Raw genomic sequence first — 21,210 nt, 5'->3', positions numbered from 1 at the left:
GTATGCTAAGTAATATATTTTTGATCAAAGATAAACAGTTTAAAAAGTTACGTTTGTGTTGTGGGGAGGCAAGGCTGAGGGAAAGAGGAAATTGCTATTCCCTAAAGGCTGATGTACCTTGTAAAATAATCTGTCTTCAAACTCAGAATGAAAGGGAGCCAAAAACAGCTTTGAATTATAAGAAGGGACCCTGGAGAGGCTGTTCATTATACAATTTGCTGTAGTGGTTTGCAGATGTCTCATTTTGTGAGTCAGATTATGCACTTTATTTTTTTGTTTTTTAAGTTATGTGTATAGTGTTGGTTATAAATTCTTTCCCGATTTGTCACAATTTCTCCAAAAACAGCACAATGTCTATTTTGAACAAACTGATACATTGTACCCCTGCTGTTTCAAAACTGTGACTGATGAAAGAGTTGCACTCTGGCTCTGAAGCAAGTAAGGTACTTAGTAGAAAATGACCCTTTTGTATAGTGCATCCAACTATAACATCAGAAGACTGGACTTGTAACCACTTTATAGAGAAAGTACCCAAGAGGACACGGTGAGGTGATCAGCAAAATGCCAACTCCGAACAGCAATGAGGCAGTGATGTCAAATGACCCGTTTTGGCACATTTTATTTTAAGGATGTAATCCTGTAGCACATACATAGTCCTTGCTAAAGTTAATAAAACTTCCCTTATAAGTTGAGAAATCTTACTCAAAAAATACTTATTCATAGATTTGTTCTAAAGTTGGGTTCCTGGTTTTAACTGAGGTCATATTCAGGCAATAAAGACTCTAACAAGAAAAAACCTTTTTTTTTTCTTAATTTGGGGAAAAAAATGTCATTATGCCTTGGGAAGTATTGTTGTAATCATCTGCAATGCTCATTAGTCTTCTTATTATATCTGAAGCACTTGTATTTGTTGAAGTAGAAGCAGCTGAGATAAAAGAAATTTGAAAGTGAAATCATTACACATTTGAGTCAGTGCCTTTTTCAAACTGGAAGCCTGCTCTATTACTCTTAATGAGCTGATGCCCCAAATACTGAAAATGGATTCGTATTTCTTAACCTCTTTTGAACCTCTAGTTAAAAACTGTGGTGTGAATTCAAAAGGAAAAAAAGTCAATAATGTTTTTAAACTATTCATTTGGGGAGCCATTAGTCAACCTTTACAAACTACTTGATAGTAATATTTAGCCAAGACTAAAAATAATGTTTTTATCAATTAGAATACTAAAAGAAACCTATTTTTAGTAGTCATTTTATATTTTTAAGGATTGATTATATGTCATGTAATTCACAAGCAACTGTTAATAAATACTTAAAATGTAAGAAAATATTTACATGTCAATATTAAATATTGATAACAATACATGGATAAAAGTATATAGAACTAAATATACATGCACACAGATGAGTACAAATAAAACTGAGGAAAGCTGGATAAAACTGATATCAAGGTCAATATCCTAGGCTAATGTTATACTGTAGCTTACCTTTAGCAGGAACTAGGTAAAGTATACACAGTATGTCTTTATTATTTCTTTCAACTACATGTGAATATATAATTATCGCAATAAAATTTTCATCTAAAAATAAAATGTTACATAATTATAATTTGATGTATCTATAGCCTCTAAATTTACAAAAGGAATAGACATTTTTAAATAATTATTCTAGATATTTAATAGCTAATAAATACCTGGTAAAAAGAGATACCCTAAATTTAACATATTAGAAGTCAAGTACACATATAGTATGAGATTTTATAGGTTAATAAAATATAATGTTAATTTAGAAGAAAGGGAAATGTCTCAATATTTGAAAAGAGAAATTTCTAATTCCCAGATATTGTGCATTTTTACTGCATCTAGTGAAATCACTGTTATAAACCATTCAAAGCAACATCGTTGGTGTTGATTTTATTTGAAGATAATGTAATCCAGCTTTATATTGTACTTTGTAAATCAAAAGAAACATGGGACAGGGAATGCTTGCAGTACAGATCTAAGTTGGAGGAAGACATCACTTTTAATTAAGAAGTACTAAAGTGATATATAGTTCTATAGGAAAAGTGCCAGATCAGAAGAAGTGAAAACACTTATGTTTTAAGAGTTTCCTTTTGGTGACGCTAACTATGCTAATTTGTCTTTGATAAATTGTGACAAGGACTGTCAACCTAAATGATCAGCATACTCATTAAAATTAAACAATAACATTTCTATAGTAATAATCTTAGATATGTTTAAGACATAGCCCATTTTCTGGAAGTTGGAGTCTAATAAGCTCTGCTTAGGCCCCTAGGGAGTGAAGTGAGGGGAGAGTGGTGGCAACATTCAAGTTCTGGCAGCATGTTAAACAACAGGCAACTTTCAGGAATTCCAGGGCCACACCATCTACTTGAGTTACATAATACACTTATGGTTAACACTAATTCATTTGATGTGCTCAAGTATCTATGTACCCAGTTAGAAGATTCAGATCCTTTAATATTCCCAGGTATTTTGTGTTTTATCACTCTATTATCATTTTAATGTTGACATGAAGACCCAAGATCCAATCTTCATGATAAAGACAAAATTTCTTATTAACAGCTAAAGCAAATCCACAAGTTGACATTCTAATATACTGTCAGAAGATGGAACCAAGGGATTGCCTTGGGTGAGCATCAACATTGAATCATTGCAGTTGGAAATAACAACCAGTTTTGTTTTTATGATTTCACGCTGATGTTTACCTATATTTAAACTCCTTTAGAGATTTCAAATGATCGAACCACCAAGCCTGGCTGCATTTTCCTTGAAAACTATTGAGAAAAAAAAAAAATTATAGATCAGGAAGACTTCCTTGATTCTTTGCAATTTGCATCTCCACTATACCAAAACTAGGAGAAATGTGAAAAAAAATCAGACATGCAAATGTTATTTAATACCTTATATCCAGATGTTTTGGAGGTCTGGTGTTACAAGGTTTATAGCTTTAAGACTGCATATATTTTCAAAAGTCAAATAAAATATTGCATTTTATTTATATTTGTTTCTCATTTTGATTTGTTTCTACTATCTTTTAGAATTGCCAAGAAATTTTATGGAAATCACCATTTTGAAATCAGGTAAGAAGTAGAAAAATACAGAACTGCAATATTATCTATCTTCTTAAGTAAGTGTATATTTAGCATTCTATTGCTCAGTTATCCAGATGATTAAATTTATTTCTTGAAAAGCAAATCACATATCAAATTTGACCTTTTTTTTGGCACACATGATGGTAATGTGGATAAAATGTTACCAAAACAGTTAAATTTAATTTTAAAAAAATATACTTTTGAACTAAAAAACTAAAAATCTCAGGTTAAAAGTGAGTTTTTTCATAATCTCTGCAAATCTGAAAATATGAGTAAAATTATTGAATTGTATTGAAACAAAGGTAGGAAAAATAAATGTTGTAAAATGTTTACATATATTTATAAACTATATATGTTTCTTTTATTACTAATTTAAATGTCCTTACTCATAAACAGAAGATCTAAATATGGGCAATAATCAAATTCCATCATGTTTAATATTTTTCTTTCTCCAGTCATATAAAAATTTTTTCATGCACCTAGTTTTATATTTCCTTGCTCAAAAGCTATAGTTGACAAGGTAGAACATTTGAATATACTCTAGGTAGTAATTTTGTTAACTTAATTTATAATTGCAAATATTTAGAGACATGAACTCCATTTGTCTTCCTGCCTCAGACAGGCCACTGTTAGGTGAGACTATACAGATTTTTTTTTTTAAAGTCATATTATCATTATCTGATATAGTTTTGATGTGTGTCCCCACCCCAATCTCATATGAATTGTCTAATTGTAATCCCCAATGTTGGAGGATGGACCTGGTGAGAGGTGATTGGCTCATGGATTGGAGTCTCATGAATGATTTAGCAGCATCCCCTTGCTGCTGTTCTTATGACAGTGAGTGAGTTACAGGAGAGCTGGTTGTGTAAAAGTGTGCAGCACTTCGCTGCTGGCTCTCACCTGTTCCTGCTTTCGCCATGTGATGTTCCCCCTTTGCCTCCTGCCATGACTGGAAGCTTCCTGTGGCCTCCCCAGAAGCAGATGCCACTATGCTTCCTATACAGCCTGAAGAACTGTGAGCCAATTAACCCTCTTTTCTTATAAATGAACCAGCCTCAAGTATTTCTTTATGGCAATGCAAAAACAGAGTAATCTTTTCTTCAAGATCCTTCCTCACAACTAAGAAGTTGACCCTGCTTCTTCTCTTTCTTTCTTCCATGTATATGGGTTTTCTTTATAGCGCCCTCTAAATTTCGATGATCAGTTTATACTTCACTCCTCCTGGCTAAATTGTACTTGATATAAAACACACACACACACTTCTTTACTTAGTATTAGAACTCTAATGCTCTATAGCAGTCATGTACCTGGAACCTAGTAGTTGCTCATGAAAATGTATGTTCAGTTTTATGTTGAATTTGTGTTACTGAAAACCATCTATCAGAGTATGGATTATACTTTAGATCAGGGGTGTCCAATCTTTTGGCTTCCCTGGGCCACACTGGAAGAAGAAGAATTGTCTTGGGCCACACATAAAATACACTAAAAATAGCTGATGAGCAAAAAGAAAAATAATCGCAAATAAACCCTCATGATCTTTTAAGAAAGTTTACAAATTTGTTTGAGGTCACATTCAAAGTCATCCTGGGCCACATGCAGCCCACAGGCCGCAGATTGGACAAGCTTGCTTTAGATATTCACTTACAACATGTTAATGATGGAGTAAATAAAATTGATCTTCCAACTTGCAATTTTCTAGCATCCTCATGAAATTAAAATTCCATTTCGCTTACCAATACCTGTCTCTATTACCTAGAAACTATCCATCAGAGGGTAACTAATTAATACACTAATTTTTCTCTGCCGAGGCATTGGCACTGACTTTTTAATAATGTCATGTACTTTTCCCACGTGTAATTTGTAAAATATTCTCTTATGATCACCATGTATTTTGTAAATAATAGAATAGAATTTGATTATATATAATATATGATAATAATGATTATATAAAATATCATATATATGACATTTAACAAACCTTGTTATGGTTTAAATTATGTTGCCCAAAAAGTTGTTGAAGTGCTTTCTCTCAGTAAATGTGACCTTAACTGAAGATAGGATCCTAGCAGATGAAATCATTTGGGTGGCCCCTAATCAATACGACTGAGTCTTTATAAAGAGGGGAAATTTAGACACAGACATAGACACACACAGGGAGAATACTATGTGAGCAGGAAGGAAGATACCAGAAAATGCATCTATAATCCAAAAAATGCCCAAATCTCCAGAAAACTACCAGAAATTAGGTAAAAGGCATAAACAGATTCTCCCTCACATCCCTCAGCAGAAACCAACCTTGCTGACACTTTGATGGTCATGTCTAGCCTCTAGAACTATGAGAACGTTAATGTCCGCTGTTTCAGCCATCCAGTTTTTGGTGAGCTTTGTCGAGTTTTCGTAGAGCTTTGTTATACCAGCTCTACATAACTAATACACGTATAAATATTGCTGGAGATAAATATTCTCAGAACTGCCTATCATTTGGACAATATATCAGCAACCAGAGTGAGTGACGTGTGAATAGTGTCTTTTGAAAGAAATCCTAAAATTGACCTTCGTTGAGAACTTTCAAAGAGAAGAGAAAAGTCCAATTTGGGGTGCAGTCCTATGCAAAAGCAAGCATGCTAGTGGGGATGAGGCCAGGTGGGTTTTTATGATTGGCTTAAACATAGATTGGGATAGCATGAAATAAAGGCAGAGAAAAGGGGATAGAAGATCCTAAACTCTCTAATTGTGTTCTTTCATCCTCCCTTACTACGCACCCTTTGCTTTTTTATAACGTGCTACCTTCCAGAGAGATCATATGGGCAAAGTATTTCTGCTTCTAAATTAGCCCAAAAGTTTTTTTTTTTTTTTTTTTTAAAAAGATTCCTGGTTTGCTTTCCTGTGAAGGTATAAGATAAAATGTAAAGAACAAGCACAGTGATGATAGAAAGGTTGAACTCAGATTTTATATTTTTACAAAAGGAATTTTTAAAACGCATATTGTACGAGAAGAGATGTAGCAGGGTACTAATAGCGTAGGCCTTTTAAAAATCAATAATTGGTGTTAGTAATAAGAGCTGTGCTGACAACCAGCTGTGAAAGTGGCCTCATTCCTGCAGTGCAGGAGGGAAGAACCAGCCGGTGATTACCAACTCCAAGTATTGCTTGCAGTCAAAGCTTCATTAAAAAAATTAGTAAAATACCCTTTTTACCTTAAAATATGTGTCTCAGTACTGAAAGAGGATCTATATAAAGAGTTCAGAAAAGAACTGCTGCAAACTGTTCAAATCAAGAGTATTTCCCAGTTGGGCTGCCGGCCTACATTGTGGAACTTACTCTTTAGTAAAAAGCTCTTCTCCTCCCAATTAAAGAAAAAAAGGTTGGGATGCCCACAGGTCCTTGCAGCATGTTTAGCGTGACTTTTAACCCCTCATTTCACCTTCTGTATATGGCTCTTCTTTATACCACCACCTGATACAGCCACAGAATCTAGTCTCCACTGCAAATTAGGCTGTTAGCATCTCTTTCACAATTTTTAAAAGTCAGTGTCGAAATTCATCGTTGGCCCTTGCTGGTCTTCTATGCATGCTGCCTGTGAAAATCCAGCCATTTATTTTTATTCAAATCAAAAGAAGACATTTTTGTTATTAAATAAGTTACTCAAAAACCAACAGCAACAGAGTCCACTTCTTACCAGCGTATTCCTGTAAACCTGATATTCTACATGAATTGTCTTAATGAGGAAATATATCCAAGCGCTGATAGCTACAGCTCACTCACACACGACCTTACAAAATCCCTTAAATCTCCAAGAGCCCATTTCTCATTTTCCTCTGTGCTCCCATGGAGCTGATCCAATGGTTTTTAAGGGAGCTCTGAGCTTGGACAAGCTCTGAAGGGCATGGGGCAAGACAAGAAATGGGCCCCGCGCTCCCTGCTTATCGTCTTGGAAAATAGGTGTGATAATATCAGCCTCACCGGGGGCCCATTGCAATTAATGTTTGGAAAATGTTTTGAAATCCCAGAGTTAAGAAACGCAATACCAGTGCCAATTATTTAAGGGTCTTATTTCTAAAGCACTATTCAAATTGTTTTAAGCCACTTTTTCTAAAAATATATGATATAAAGGCAATTATACTACCTGCAAGCATAAATTGATGTGGTGGTTTTATGGTCTTTTGAAAATTGCCTCAGTAGAATATCGCCGTGACCTGGAACATCTAGTTAAATGAGGAATCTGAGTTTTGTAGACTCGCCCCAACACTTAAACGCCAAAGAGATGAATCTATGAGAAGGGTGCTTTTCTTTGTTGATCTTGATTGCAGTTTCTGCACTTTCCAGAAGGTGATGGTGCTTTGCTTGGCTTTGGTTCAGATCTGAGGAGGGAAGCCGAATAAACAGTGGAAAATGAAGGATGAATAAAAAAAGAAAAGAAAAGAACCTTGCCTTATGTTCTGTTAAGGAAAGAGAAAACTTTTACAACCAAAGGCATTACAGAAGGTCTTATAAAATATTCCGGTTTTGAGCTTCAATAACTTTATAATCTTCATATCCAACCAATCTTTGCTGTATGAGTATTTCTGAGTCGAACATCCTGGAATTAAAGATAGCTTTCGAAGTATTTCTAAACAATGTGTAAAACTGACATTATTAGAAGTCTTTGAGTATATAGACAAGATGGAAAGTTTAAAATAGGGAGACCAAATTGAGAACAAAGATGTTTCTAAAGATAAATCTATTGCTTGAATTTATTATATAGCAACATTTTTTAACTATACAGGTTTGCATTTTACTTGGTATAAAATACATCGTTGAAGAGTTCACATATACATCCAAGCTATTATATGCAATTGGAAATGGATGCTCAATGCTGTGTACAAGGTAAAAGAGGTCTTTAAAAATATGTGTATCTATTAATACTAAGCTATATATCTTTCAGGTGTCCTTGTAATTTAGTGTTCTTTTTCTTTTTGCTTTATTTGCAGTTTATTTAATATTTGAAAATACTTTTTGTATCAATTAGCAAATTAGCAATTTATCTGGGCGGAAAAACCCCATCTTAGTTACTGAGTTACAAAGTGAATTGTTCTGCAGCTGCAAAATCAAGTGCCTCAGCTGAGTTAATGCTTTTCATTTCTTTTGCATGTGTCAGCATTAATGGAGGCAAGCTTCTATGAAGCCTTGCCTGTGAAGATGGTGCTGAGCAGACTAGATTCAATTCTGTTATATTCAATTCTGTTAAATGCTTTTTGCATTTTTTTTTTTTTTTTTTTTTTTTTTTTTTTTTTTGGAATAAGGCACAAAAGGAGACTTCAGGCTGAACTTCAAGCAAAAGTTAATGCTATTCTCTTTTGGGTTCAACCACCCACTTTGCTTAAGGTCACTAGTTGAGGCTAATGCAGCTCAGAGGGGCTGCAGTAAACTTGGCATCTCCTTGATTAGGCTCCCTGCTGATCTAATACACATACTAGCTCACTTGCCAAGTCAAATAACACATTTAGTGAATTGGAAATAAGATTTAAGTGGGCCAGCACAATGCGGCTTGCCCTCTCATCTTTTTACCGAATCCTTCTCTTTGTATGCAAGGCTGTGAAAACTGCTCTTGTTAGAGGACTTAATCTTCATTTTTTTCCTGTAGATTATTTGGAAACAGGTCAATTGAATGTTGGAGCTGCTAACTCCTCCCACTAAAGAAAGAATCCCCGCTTGTGGCATACTGATGGCATCATTTAAATGAAAGGCTCCTATTATTACAGATAAAATACTATAATATAAGGATCAGTTAGAATTAATAAAAAAATCCTGATATTAAATGCAGTCCTTTTTTAACACTGTGTTTATTTCTTTGTCTTATACATTCTTTTCTAAAGCGTGCTTTGTATTAACTACTGGTGAGTAATAGGAGGGGATGATCACATCAGTATATATTCATCTCCCGTGGCTGTTCTGCTGCAGTTAATTCTTAAATACAGTAGGTTATAATAGGGTGACATTTCTATAGTGCCTTTCATAAGAGCAATCTAAAGCATGTCATATAATGTTTGACTTTGAACTATTCAGTTTCTTAGTGACACAAATCTCAGGGTAAATTTATGCCTTCGTGGTTTGTTTCCTTAAAAAATATGAGTCATTGTATTTGTTATAGTTTGAAATTTATCATAGATTCACCATAGATTATCAAGTTATCCATGCCATAATAATCTGTAACTGTCCTTATCTGTGTGTTAGATGTGCAGGGTTATGATGTGTGTGGACTTTTTACGATCTACTTATCTCTTCTGGTCATATAGATTTATGTGTATCTCTTTTCTGACTAAATCTGAAATCAGAGCTTGCATTCTGAAGAAATAAAACATACCTATGTAAAATCCAAATACTATTCCCTGACATCTAAAAGTTAGAGAAAAATGATCATAATACCCTCCACCAAAATAAAGAGATACTCAATTTCAATGGCCTTTTTTAGAAAATAAAATGTTCAATGTGTGAAATGTATAATGCTCCCTGAGATTAAGCAAAGTATCCCCAGCATGATTTTTGGAGTTACAATAAATAGACTATTTCAAAGGACAGTGTTTGATTATCTAAAATTTACATATTTGCAACAGTTGTTTCTGATTGGAAAGGATTTATTTACTTACCCAAAGCAAATAACTTTTCTAGGAAACGTGAAATAGGTTATACTGTTTGTACTGTGTTTAGTCATTACATTTCACTCCTCAGAATGAGTACCAGATCTCTGTACTCTGTAATGAATTTCCTCACAGTTTGTAAAACAATGCTAGTAATAATAATAAAGAATTGATCAATTTAATATTCTAATCTGGACTTCAGTTTGAGGTTGTTGTGCCATCCAAAAACACTTTGTAAATTCTAGAGAACTACACAAATGTGAGGTCATCGCTATATTTGTCATCTCGTCCACTATATTTTACCCTTTTCTTTACCTGTTTTGGACACCAGTAATGTTAAAACTCATCTCTAATAAAAAAAAAAAAAGCAGAAAAATTGAAAATATTACAAATCGTAAAATTATGACTAAACATGAAATTATTATGAAAAATTGCAGACTCCTAAAATAGTCTGAGTTTTGTTTTTTGTATGTTAGGAATTATATCTTTTTTTTTTTTTTTTTTTTTTTTTTTTTGATGCCTTAGCTATAGATAGATGGCATCTAACCTCAAGGTAAGGTGTTACTGCAGTAAGGCATTTTTACCTCACTACGGTTTGTCAGTAGAGAAAATATTTGTGGCATATTGATGTTCTACTGGTTAGAAAATATGTTTCTCCAAGCTCATGATTTTTATTCTGTGTTCTTGTAACTACTTAGACCAACTTTGGGACATTAATACATCACTAACAAACACAAATATGTGATTAATGGCTTCAAAGTACCTGTCACAACTACCCTTTTTGAATATCTTTATATCTTCTGTTAATGTTCAGAGATGTTCAAAAGGTAGATTACATTTTACACTTGTACACTGAGAAAGTTTGGAAGAAATAATTGTGAATGAAAAAATTATTTAAAATACAGAAAATTTTATGTTTTGGGAAGAAATGACAATTAGTATTTTAGCCATTTCTTTCTCAATAACAAATGTATGCCAAAATACCACCTGTTTAGTTCATAGCATCCAAGCAAAACTATTTTTATTAGCTATGTTAGACATATTTTTCCTTACAGTTTCTTCAGTTTTTTTAGGTAATTACCATAATGTAAGTACAAATAAAAACATAATGTTACTATAAACTTAGGGGATAAAATTGTATCTTAAAATTTTATTTACATTTGTTGCCATTTCAGACAAACAACTGAAAACTTACCCTCCCTTTTAAATTAATAAACTTAGAACAATATTAAAACTAAATATAATTCCTCACAGTCTTCCTTTTGTCCATTCCTAAGAACAACTCTCTTGGTTATAGATTGGAGAGGGGTATCTCAGTTTTACACAGCTGTATAACTTTTTATTCTCCCCAGGGGCAAAGAATGAAGTCCTATTTCATAATTACATATCTATGGTATTGTGTGCAAGGGAATAATATCAGGAGATGGCATGTGACCTACATGTTCCTAGAAAGAGCATGACCCAATAAGGGTACATGTATTTTTAAATGATTATGCATTTCTAGTAGCAAAAGAGCCAGAACCTAGAATTGCAATCTCTCAATTGCAAATTCATAAGAGCAATTGGGAATTCCCTGCTACTATTCCCACCCTTAACCAACTAGTATATGCAAGCATAACAAGAAATTACTAAAGATAGTGCTGTATAATATATGCAGATAACTAGGAAAAATGGTAGCCCCCTACCAACCATCAATACAGTTACTAACAATCTAGAAGAAAATGTGCTATTAAAAATAGGTACTGAATCATAGGGTTAATTATTGTTTAAGTATTCTAGCTATGATAATATAATTCATTCAATTTACATAAAGTGAAAAGTGATAATGGTAAAATTCTTACGTCTGGAGTAACTTTACAGCTCTATAACTGACTGTTTTGATGACCTTCAAAGTTATATAGAATAAAAATGTATGCAAAAATACTTTAAAGTAATTCTTTTATCTTCCCATTAAGTTGATGATACAGAATGTATTTTGATAAATATAAAATTCATTTTTCACATTTAACTGATTTATTGTATCTCAAATTTGGCAAATGGGCATTTTCTTAAGTACAGAAATGTTTTATTTTTATTGTAAAGATTTGCTTTTATTTCAAATGCATGAGTGAGTGACAAACTTTAGAGTCTAATAACGAAAAACAGCGTGTAAAAAATAGTTATAGCATTTTTTAAAGAAATAGATTAAAATTTATTTATAAAGATTGAAAAAAGTTAAATATTGTTTCAAATTTTACTTTCATTTTATTAACTTCTGTGAATACTATTATGATTTAGACACTAAAGTTTTTCTCACATTAAGTTATTCAGGTAAACATATCTAGAGCAAAAATTGCTTGACTATAGGGAGCGGGTCTTATTTATTTATTTTTTTTAAACTACACTTATCTATAGTAAGTGTCTAGTCTCTAGTAGATCCTCAATAAGTACTGTTGATAGGATGGAATAAAAGTGCCATAATTAGATACATGCAGTTTGCTTTAAAATTGTTTATAATTATACACCTGGAAGAAGAAGAAGCACAAAGATAATTGAACTGAACCTTATACTTGGAAATAAAAGCCCATCAAATAATCAGATTGGTTAAAGAATCTGATTATTATAGTCTGATTATAGTCATCTTAGTTTAAAATTAAAACAAACCTTTTTCATTAATAATTGTTAAAATAGACTGAATATATTTTTAACAAAACCATTGCATATTTTAGTTACACATGGAAAACTTCTGTCCAAAAAGTTTTGCTGTTTGAGAAGTAAAATTACTTCTTAAAACCCAGAACTGAGAAATACATATCATGCGTAAAGAGTATTAAATCAAAATAATAACCCACAAACAATATTCTGTGCAGCAAATTATCATTTTTTGTCTACTTCTATAACAGAGAACTCCTGAAAGTTCTCTCTTTTCAGGAGAACCCAGGGTGTTTGTTTATCAAGCCTTCTAAGAAAGAAAGTCACAGGGATGTTGTGTTTCTGTTTCAGAATATCAGAATAGAGAATTAACCATGCTTCCTTTTGCATTCAGTTACACTTCTGAAATGAACCTTGACATCTAAAAATGTTCTCACTACTCAGAAATCAGTTTGAAGTGCACATCTTCCATCGCTCCCAATATCCAATTTTACTATGATCTATTTTATGGAAGATGATGTCAAAAATCCTTATTGTATTGATAGGTCTACTTTAAGACAAACTATATACAACGTTCATTTTTTCTTAAACAGCACAACTAGCTAAAACATGGTAATAGCTAAAATGAATATGGCATAAATAGCGATAGAATTATAAATCTTTCTATGCAAAGGAATGACCTTCTTTACTCACTAATGGAAATATTTTATGGGATAACACTTTACCCTATTATAAATACACTTATTTCTTTCCTCCTCCATCTATTCATATATGGGTAGTACACATGTTATTCACAATATGAACTCTTTTCAATTTATAACACTGTAAAAATGTTCCTGCATTTCTTATTATCTGAGTTGATGGACTAATTAGAAACAGTCAAGGTTATATCTAGGTGTGCCAATAAAAAATGTTTCTAATTGGCCCTGAGACTGAAGATAATTCAATTACAAATCTTTTCCATTTGATTCATTCTTTTCTTCCTTAGAAAGGATTATGTTGATGGGATTCAGGTAATGGAACTTGGTGGCTTAGGAGAAGCATTAAAACATCCTTCCAGCTTTCAACTAATGTGATTAAGTTTTATGAAGTTTGTTTTTCTTCTTAAAATCTTACTGAGGTCAAGTGCTCATGTGATTCCCTTAGAGCAGGGTTGAGAAGTTGGGTGAGTTGAAGAGGTGTTACTAATCTCTAAAATGTGCTCATTAAAGTTCTAAAAAGATTGAAATACTCATTTCCCCATATCACAATTCCTAAGTTTAGAAATAAAAATACATAATTCTTCTCAATTAAGTCTTCCTTACAGACCTTGGACTGAAACACTTCTGTATAATACCCACAGAGTACATGCATAGGGTAGTTAATGAGCAAAAGATGATTTTAAAAAAAACCTTACTTTAAATCTAGGTCAAAATAATCTTTGTGTTGTCAATAACCTAAACTTTTTATCTAGTTATTTACTGAGCCCACGAAAACAAAACGTGTTATTTTCTCTTTCTTCTAAAGAAAGGCAAGCAGCAAATACTTAACATTATATTTAATTTCACACTGGCATTTAAAATTTGACAAAGATATTAAGCAATCTACAGTGTCCAGTGTTTTCATTTTTGTGTGCAAAGAGCTCGAATTGCATGGTATCTTCTTTCCCCTTGAAAGATGAAAAAACAATGTGATAGGTTACAACTGGAACATTTTAAGATTTAGTATCCAGAAATTAAATGTATCATGAAACGATAGGTGGAGTTTAATGTACACCCTATCAGTGTGGGTCAGTGACCTGGAACATTTTCAGGATTAGTATGAATAGAAAATATTCCCTTCTATTTTCTCTCCATACAGGAATCTATTTTAGTATCTCTCCCAGTAGGTCAAAGCCTCTTTCCAGTGATTCTAAATAGGAAAGAATTTCAGAAATCAAATTATATTAATGAAAAACTTGATACCAAAAGTTACAAGAAATGTGTTATATTTGCATATAAACATTTGTATATAAATATATCTCTATACATATTAATAATATGTGCCATATCATTTAAGAATCTATGGTTATGCTTACACGTATTATTTTCCAAAATTAGTAGATTTTTTAAAAGACAAAAGCAATAGCCTGTAGCTGGATGTATTTGTAAAATTCTTAACCGAGACATATGTTGTAGATAAATCTGAAAGCAAGTATGGATACATTCCATGACAAGTATTTAAGTTCTGGCAGTATTTATAGGAATGTTCAGTCTTCTGATTTATATTACACATACTTTGTATATGATCACTAGAAATTTTATTAAACCAATCATTTCTGGGGCTTGATAATTACCTTTGAGTGAAAGAAGGTACATGTCTCAGTGGAATCTCTCTCTTGCCTTAGAGGAAATATTAATTGGAGTCAATTTTCGATTAGATAAAAAATGTTGTGAAATTTTCTCATCTTAAAATCCCTTATCCCTATAATGCAGAACATTCTAATGGTTTGCCACCATGAGGCAACACATTAACTATCTCAGTGTGGCATCAGCCTGCAAAGTTTGTAAACAGCTTGGTAAAATAAGAATTTTTATTACATGATTTAGAAGTTGCCATTTTCTAGTTCTTTAAATTCCAAAAATAAAATAAAAGTTATTTTTCTATTAACTTTGAGGAGATTTTTCAATGATTGATTCATTTATAATGCTAGTTTTTCAACTTCCAATGATACTTGTAGGAAAAGTAACGATTACTATAACTTCGACTTTGATCTTCCTTAGATTATGACATATTTAATGCTTTTGTCAAAATGTTACAGTACCTCATTAGCAAAGATAACCATGGAATACACAGGAAGAAGACCTAATAGTTAATATTTTTAAGTGACATAAACTACCTAAATATTTAACAAAATTAGTGATTTTTAGACATCAGTAATGATAAGCCCAATTCTTGACTCAGTGTCTATCATATTATATGAAATAACTGAGCTCCTTGTTTCTTCAAATACAAACAAAAAAAAACTTTGCTTCATGAATCTTCCTCAGTATTTACATAATTTAAGCAAAAGCCTATAGCGGATAAGTGAGATATAGTTCTCACTGACATCTGCTTTGGAATTGGGCGCTGTATGGTTGATGCCCTGGAGGATTGTCTAGCCTGCTGTAATTGACATATAACTGACCATTTGACCATGCCTGTGTTTGCTTTAGGTTTCATATTAGTCTTGTGGTTTTTGCTCTGCAAAGCTGTAGAACAGCTGTTTTTCAAAAGAACATATGCTAAGGACATGGTAACTAAGTTCAGCCTTCACCAAAAACTTGAGGAGTTCTTTGAGAAAAATATGCCAATGACAGTATGAATTTTGGAATCACCTCTGGAATCTTCAGTGTCATATGGATCAAAGAGTTCAGTGCATGGATGTTTAACTTAGCTTTTTATTTTCTCTAGCAGAAAATCTATGTTTTCAATGTCGCTGGTGCTAGAGGAAAAAGCAAACTTGAATGTAATATCTTCACTGTCATACATAACATAAGAAAAAAATTCATATCATTTTCTGGGGCATGTATTTTGCATTCGTCTCTTTGATTTTGACAATCTATCTTTTAAGATTCTTTGTTTGTTTGGTGATATTTGCACTTTAGTAACGTAAGTGGGGAAGAACACACTGCTGTAGGGAATGGTCCTGGAACAAATGTCGCTGGAGTTCCTGAATTGTGCTTCTTAGTACTAATTTTATTACTCACGATGATGGTGTCTTTTGTACACATAAATCATTACTTTGACATTGTTGTTAAGTAAGGAAGGTTGAAATTAAAAGGAATCATGGATTTCCTACAGTAAACTCTTAGAATCTCTTCCCCACTTATTGGATTTTGGTTTTTTTTGTTTGCAGAGTCTGTCACTGTTGACAGATTTACCTCCTCATCTCATTGACTAGCTGAGTACCTTTTCATAAACAATGTATTCTATTCCCAGTAGTATGCTCTCAGACATATAGTAGGTCATTGGACAAATGATTTATTTGAAGCTAATATCTAGGAGTAATTTTCTGATTGTGACTGAATGTTATTTTGCACTAACAAGTCAAATAATCTTGTCATGCCTAGCACGGTGGCTCATACCTGTAATCTCAGCCTTTCGGGAGACTGAGGCAGGCGGATCACCTGAGGTCAGGAGTTCAACACCAGTCTGATCAACATGGAAAAACTCGTTTCTACTAAAAATACAAAATTAGCCGGGCGTGGTGGCACACACCTATAATCCCAGCTACTCAGGTGGCTGAGGCAGAAGAATCACTTGAACCCGGGAGGCGGAGGTTGTGGCAAGCTGAGAGCGTACCATTGCACTCCAGCCTGGGCAACAAGAGTAAAAACTCCATCTCAAAAAAAAAAAGAAAAAAAAATCTTATCAATGCCATTTTTCCTTGCTGTGTGAGATACTAAGTATGGAAACATGAAGGCAGGTGGACTGTATGCAAATACTGAGACAGGAGCTATAATGAATATTCACTGTAATACAAATGACCTGGATGCTGTCTCTATATGGGAATTCCTTCGCAAGCTTTCTTGGGAAATGTATATGTTTTTCAAATCTTGAATCCTGAGAATTATCAAATAAGAAACATTAAAAAATTAAAAACAAGTATTATAATTATCTGTGAGAATTAAAGCTTAAATATCATCACAGAGATGTTATTGGTTTGAAGGAATCCATTGACATCAAGTTAAAAGCAAAAGCGAGACACCTTGACAGTCAGTCAAAAGTTAAAGTCGATATTTCCTGGAACCAGGACAAGAACACACAGGCAAGAAGAGGTCACAATCTAATTAGTCAATCTTGCTTGTGGTTATTGCCATGATAAAAATGTTCTTGGGCTGTTGGCTGCTTACAATAAGTCATTTTTAAAACATAAATAAATATTAATAAGTTAATACATATCATATACTTTATGCAAATACTATGAATACTGTTCCAAGAAGCAATTTGACTTGAAAGTAAAATAAATCATTAAATTGAAATCTACACCTGTACTTCTGTTAACCTTGATAGGAGATACAAATGTTTAATTTTTAAAAATACTACCTGATATGGTTCAGCTCTTTGCCCTCACCCAAATCTCATCTTGAATTGTAGCTCCCATGATCCCCATATGTTGTGGGAAGGACTCGGTGAGAGGTCATTGAATCATGGGTTCGGTTTCTTCCCATGCTGTTCTCATGACAGTGAATAAGTTTCATGAGATCTGATGGTTTTATAAAGAGCAGTTCCCCTGCACATGTTCTCTTGCCTGTCACATATAAGAGGTGACTTGGCTCCTCCTTTGTCTTCCGCCATGACTGTGAGGCCTCCCCAGCCATGTGGAACTGTGAGTTCATTAAACCTCTTTGTCTTTATAAATTACCCAGTCTTGGGTATGTCTTTATTAGCAGCGTGAGAGCAGACTAATATACTACCCAATAATGCACACTGATAATTTTCAGTGTTTCAGTATTTGCTATAGGTTTTGTTTCTTTGAAATATTTTAACAAAATAAAAACAAAGAAAAGAAGATAAGAATGGTATAGAATCTCCAAGGTGAAATCCAAAACTGATCTAAAATCTAAGTTGGTAAAAGTATATTTATTTTAGTACTAAAATCAAATCAGAGCATGTTTTCATTATTTAAAAAAGAGATTATATTAAATAACATGTACCCTAACGCCCTAGTTGTAAACGCTTTTGGAAGCACTTATAACAGTTTGATCAATGTCAGTAACAAAATACAAAATATTTCTACATCTAGAATATTTATCATGTAACAAATATTAAGACTTTTAGGTAGGAAAATAAGTACTTGTGTGTTTTACTTACACTTTGTGTGTTTCAAAATTACTTTTAAGTATTATAACTTAGAAATAATAAATATTTGGATTATTTTCAATGTTTGGCATTGATTTTACATTAATATTTCCTTCTCTATTCTTACCTATTATCAAGACCTGTTGCATATATATATAATTTTAACATTATTGGAATATCTAAACTTGTCACAACATAGTGATATATAATAATAAAATGTGCATTTATTATTCATTGCTTCTTTTTATTAAAAACTTCTGCAACTTCTAGTATACTTTTGGCATGTAAAAAGGTTTCACTATTATTTTATTCACCCATTAGTACTTAGAAACATGTAAAAAAAAGTGTTATGGAAAACAAAGAATAACTCACGATCTCATGATTCCCAATAATTTTTAAGAATTCCTATTTCTTGTTCCCAAATACTAAAGGTTAATATTAGTTGGAAATTAGAAACACTAGGCCTGGAGGAGTTCCAGAATTTTGTTTGTGACCTTGTCATGTTCTTTAAGGTAAAACATAACTCAAAGCCATTGCTAGTCAAACAAGGCCAGAGGCTGTGCACAGTGACCACAGGTGATTCTTTCTGCTCTCTAGTTGTAAGGCTCTGAGTGTACAAGTTGGTTTCCAGTTTAATTCTGCTTTAAGATATTTCCTTTGGTTACCTTTGTGAGTGACTCCTCTTTACTTCAGTCATGTATTTCTTCATTATTGGTGTACTGTTTGATGTGACCTGTGAAAATATTTCAATCTAATGATAGCCATGACTATCTATTGGGTTTTCTGGTTACAGACAAGCAAACAATATAAGGTTGTAATCCAAAGTTGCATGACATTTATGTAAATGTATACTTTCATGTTATTATTCACACAGGCTTGAGTCCCACTTCACATAGAAAATAATTATGAGGGGTTGAAAATTTCTCACTAAGGGTTTCTAGATCTACTATTTTAAAGACCTGATTGCAAAATTGCCTATTTCATTAAATGAAAGAGATTTACTATCATCTTGGAAATTTTAAAGCTCCCAAAATGTGTACTTCAATCAGACAGGGCAATGGAGTAACCATTTTGTAATAGACCATTTGATAGTACATTTCTAATTCTTAATTTAATATGCCTTTAACTGCAAAATTTGGCTAGTTTGTCTAGTTTACTTCAAAGAATCGATCTCCAATTGAACTCTTTTTACTTGCATCACAAAATATTAAATAATATCTCTAGGACAATTTTAATGATGATCTAAAGACTTTATGGGAGAGTTAAACCTACTTAACAACTTTGAGAAAATTACACAAGACAATGTATCTGCTTTATATTTCTCATACATTCTCTTATTCCAAAACATGTGTTTGGATTTGAATAAAATAATGCATATTAAAGTCCTTTATAATCCATAAAGTTTACATCACAACAAATGCACTATGATAGCTTTTTCAAGTTGGAATGTGTTCCCCTTGTGTTAAGATTGGGATTTACTGGCATTTCAACTTGAAAAATTTGAGATTTCACTGTATTCCTGGCTCACAACTTCCACTCCTCATCTCACCCCACTGCCCCAAAAAGCAAAACCAAAAACTAGTTATGTTGTGTTATCAGTTTTAAAGTTAATATTCTTGACCATTTTCTAGACAAAAAATGCCCATTCCAAAATGGGCTCGTCTTTGGAAAGGCGCACTCCAAAATGGAGAGAATTGAGCATGGAAAGGAAATCTGGAGACCTGTGCAATTCTAGATTCTACCGTGCTTTACCTCTTAATGGGTGTATGTTACTTCATCTATGCAAGAAGAGAGAGGAAAGATCTGTCAGATATTACTAGACAAGAAGCAATGCCAATGTAAATGCCTTTAAAGTAATTCCAAGTTAAGGAATGCCTACATTGCTTTGATAAGTATATTTCAAATCAATATTTAAATTTAAATCTAAATAATAATTCAAAGCATACTTCTAAATAGAAAAAGCATCACTGAGTAATTTATACAATAAGTGTGAAACACATCTTATATCTAAGCAAACTGTGGTTTTCTATGACCTACTGGTGATAATCCAATTGCTACAGGATTAAATCACACAACTCTTACCATTATGTGTGTAATACTGCTCACATCAATGCATGGCTAGTCTTAGGCCAAACCGTCATGTATTAAGTCAACTATCATCTTCCTACAAACTCAAAATGCCCACTCCATGTAATCTTTTCCGTGAACATGCCCTCTGTCTTTCAAAGCCTTCATCCATTCTGTTCCTCAATTACCTTATATTTGGGGTACCTATATAGATGCTTTTAGGTTCTAATAAGGGGTCATCTAGCAGATGGCAGAGAACTATTTAAACCAGAGAACTATTCAAACCCTCACGAAAATACTTTCTCCAAACCAGGAGCTGGCAAGCCACATCGTGAGGATCAAACTTAACCTACCATCTATTTTTGTAAATAAGGATTTTTTCTTTTTTTTGTAATATAGGTATGTTCACTTATTTACATATTGTCGATGGCTGCTTTAGAGATCATATGACCTGCAAAGCCTAAAATCTTTATTCTCTAGTCCTTTACAAAGAATTTTTCAGATACTTATGTAAACCTACGTTTTCAAATGTTAGTGGACATTGGAATAAGATGAAGGGCTTAATAAAAGCAACTGGCATGTCCCAGCCACACAGTTTCTGATTAAGTAGATCTTGATCTAGGTTCAAGAAGTTACAGTGCTAACAAGTTTCCAGGTGAAGCTGACGCTGTTGATTAGGGGGCCGTGCTCTGAAAACAAGTGCTCTAAACTGCGAAGGTGCTCTAAACTGCTCTAAACTCTAGTCTTGTTAAGAAGCTTTCGCGGAGGTATCTGGTATACTGGTATACAAGCCAGTAGGAGATTAGCTTTAAGAAGCAGATGAACATATTCTTGCTCTGAGCCAGCATCTCTCTGCATTCAAGGATGAGTAAATAGCAATACTAAGAGAAACCTGAAATGCAAATTTTAAGAATTAAATATTCTCCATTTAATGAATCTTTAGTTTTTTAAACTCATACTTAATTTACAATAAATGCAATA

At 33.0% G+C, this 21,210-nt stretch overlaps 1 long non-coding RNA gene across 1 annotated transcript in view; it reads right to left on the bottom strand.

The window, feature by feature from the left end:
* Positions 1–534: 534 nt before the first annotated feature.
* LOC119618326 (uncharacterized) overlaps positions 535–21,210 on the bottom strand; it is a 133,505-nt gene continuing 112,829 nt past the window's right edge. Inside the window, exons 3-4 of the long non-coding RNA XR_005234646.2 lie at positions 7,239–7,473; positions 535–925 (exon numbers count right to left, since the gene is read on the bottom strand). This is a non-coding gene — a long non-coding RNA (uncharacterized lncRNA). The remainder of the gene's footprint in view (positions 926–7,238; positions 7,474–21,210) is intronic.

This window comes from Chlorocebus sabaeus, chromosome 4 (genome assembly GCF_047675955.1).
Source record: "Chlorocebus sabaeus isolate Y175 chromosome 4, mChlSab1.0.hap1, whole genome shotgun sequence".
Lineage (NCBI taxonomy): Eukaryota > Metazoa > Chordata > Mammalia > Primates > Cercopithecidae > Chlorocebus > Chlorocebus sabaeus.
The sequence above is the reverse complement of the archived record's forward strand: the minus strand, read 5'-3'. Positions and strand labels throughout refer to the sequence as shown.